At 32.8% G+C, this 3133-nt stretch overlaps 1 pseudogene; it reads right to left on the bottom strand.

Moving 5' to 3' along the window:
- Nucleotides 1–1441: 1441 nt before the first annotated feature.
- Nucleotides 1442–1547, bottom strand: LOC133752515 (U2 spliceosomal RNA; annotated as a pseudogene).
- Nucleotides 1548–3133: the final 1586 nt, after the last annotated feature.

Below are 3133 nucleotides of genomic sequence, written 5' to 3'. Positions count from 1 at the left end.
TTATTTAAAAATACAAGTTATAACAGATGTTTTAAGTTTCAAAAACCAAAGTCCCTTTAAAGTCATTTTTCATTAAATTATTAAGTGTTGGCAAAAAGTTTGAGCAATATCATTAAGGGAGGTATCTGTGGATTGTTTTTCCCCTTCATGTAAATCATAGCAAATTGTAATGATGCTGTAGGTCACACAGGGTGTCTGGAGGGTAGAACTTTGAAAACAACCAAGGAATTTTTATGGATGGAAAAGTGCTGTTCTACATTTCATTCTAATATGAAAAAAACACAAGATTGGCATCATCATACTGAGACTAAAATAGACTCATTCAACAAAATGTCTTTCCAGTGGTGGCATGTGTTTTATCTGATTTTTCAAAATGTAAAAAACTTAATCTTCTTTACTGTCATAACAGCTTGCAATTTTTAAAATACGTATTCACACAGATAATTAATGCCATTAACCAGATGATCATATCATTTGAGTTCATCCCCTTTGCAAGCTGAGAAAGAAAGTACATAATATCATAGTACCTTTTTTACTGAAACATTGCAGAATAGACTATTTTAATGAGGTATATTGCTCAAGAGATACGAAAATAGAGTACTAAGAGTCAGCCTGGGAATACACAATGAGGTTTAGTCACATTGCTTATTCAACATCATACCCCATGGCTTCTAACTAAATCTGTACTATATTTGTCATTAACAACAGAACAAGCACACAGTGGAAAAAGAAAAGAATCATTAAACAGTAGGAAGAGATTTGTATTGGTCATCTAATACACAGATTTGTAATAAGGGGCAAAAATCAAGAGATCTGCAATGAGGCCCAGTGAAGTGATAAAAGAAAGTACTAGATATTCTACTCATACACGTTCTGTTACATTTTTACTTTATTTTTTAACTTTCCAATGTATATACTTATTATTAGTCCATGAATATAATTGTGCCTTGAATCATCAAACATGTACATAATTTAGAAAGATATAGTTTATGTTCACTGGGTATACTGAATTATCTTTGCACATTAAAATGAAAAACTAAATAAATTTAGGAAACTTCTGCGAGGCGAATCATTAAGTCATTATTCATTTTGTGCTGGGAGAGAAAATGTAAACAAAATCATACTACTTATACTACAGATGATTATGTATTCAAAATAATCAAATATTTAAAATAATTAAATATTTTTAAAATTTTAAGGAGAGGAAAATGCCTAAATTTTGGCTAATTTGACCTAATTTGACCCTTAAACACTGAATGCATGTAACAAATTATCACACTGTACACCATCAATATGTACAATTAAAATATTTATGAAACATTCAGTGGCCCAAAAAATATATTGGTTATAACCAAGGAACTCAAAAGCCAATTGTGGGTTTTTTTTTGTTGTTGTTGTTTTTGATTCTATTTTTGTGTTTTTGTTTTAGACAATAATAGACTTAAGGTATTTCATCAAAGTCAACTTTCAACATTAATTTCCTATTGTACAATAACAAATTATCACAAATATTACACTTGATCTTAGCCAAAAGGCCAAGAAGTGATAAATTATCAAAATTTGGTGGCTTGAATCAACACATTCTGTAATTGTAGGCTTTTACTGCTTTGTGGGTCAGATGTCTAAAATGAGGCACTGGTGCTGGGTTCTCTGGGTCCTCCAATTCCTTGATTTCCCAGGATTCTGCCCTTTGGGTCATCTCTCTCTTCCTCTGCTTTCACAGCTAGAAGTGTTACATCTTCACATATTCTCTGGCTCTCTGCTCCATCGATTACTTTGCCTTCTGTCTGACTCTAGTTCCTCTTGTCTAAACGTCACCTATGTGATTACAGTGATCCCATCTGAATAATCTAGGATAATCTTCTCATCTCTAGTTCTTTAGCATGATCACATCTGCAAAATCCACTTTGTTATATTAGGTTACATTCACAGAGTTTGGAGGGGTAAAGCATAAATAACACCTCTCTTTGGTGGCCATTATTCAAAGACTATTTTAAGCTCTTAAAATCTTACCAATAAAAATACTTTTATTATGTCCTGCCATGCACTCAAAAAAATCTGCTTTATTCTGTGCAAAAATCTCCTTTGACAATGATTATATACATATATATTATACAAATATATATATATTACAAAAATATATATACATGCATGTGTATATTTGGCTTGATCCTATTTTTTGTTCTTCAAAATTCACAAGAAGAATCTTTGAAATCTATGAAAAAAATTTTAAATCGTGTAAAATATACCTAATTTTCAATTTAAATATACAAGAATAGTCACAGATATAAATGTTTCAAATAAAAATGGTAAGGTTATATATGCCAATAGTCTGTATCTGTCAGTTAAATTAAAAGAGATAAGCAAAACATTAGTCTAAAATTTTTATTTATTTGAAAGAGAAGAGAGAAAAATATCTTTCACCTACTTGTTTATTCTCTGGAAAGCCACAACAACCGGGATTGGGCCAGGCCAACACCTGGAGCTAGGAACTCCATCTGGGTCTCCCATACACATTACCCAGATACAAGCACTTGAGCCATCATCTGTTGCCTCCCAGGTTGCACATCAGCAGCAAACTGGATTGGAAGTGGAGGCAGACTTAATCCCAGGCACTTCACTACAAGATTAAGACATCAAAAGGTTCTAATCCTCTGTGCCACAACATGAGCTCCAACAAAAATTTTAACATGATAAAATCCTGTATTGAATTTTCTTTGTAGGGAAGTTGGATTCCAAGACACACTCAAAATTCATAACCAACAACTGCAGTTCTGAATGCTGGAGAAGTGCTAAATATATCTTTAAAACTTAAGTTCAACCCAGGCCATAGACAGCGTAGTCACTGAAACTATATGCTCTTCTAAGAAGAACCTCTTTGGCCTCTGATTCTACCCTCTACTCCAAACGCATTCCCTTCTTAGGAAAACTCCACATACTTAATCATTGGCAATGACTCAGGATAAACCTTAAATTATATATCTTTGAAGCTGAAAAATGAAGAAAAAATTCAGAAAAAACATCCATGGAAGTCTTTTTTTTGGAGGGAGGGCGGGCAGGGAGGTTATTGGTTTATATGAAAGAGTGACAAGAGACAGAGAGAAATCATCCATCAGTTGATTCACTCCCCAAA

This window comes from Lepus europaeus, chromosome 2, assembly GCF_033115175.1.
Source record: "Lepus europaeus isolate LE1 chromosome 2, mLepTim1.pri, whole genome shotgun sequence".
In the NCBI taxonomy this organism is placed as follows: domain Eukaryota; kingdom Metazoa; phylum Chordata; class Mammalia; order Lagomorpha; family Leporidae; genus Lepus; species Lepus europaeus.
This window is presented reverse-complemented; position numbering and strand designations above follow the sequence as displayed.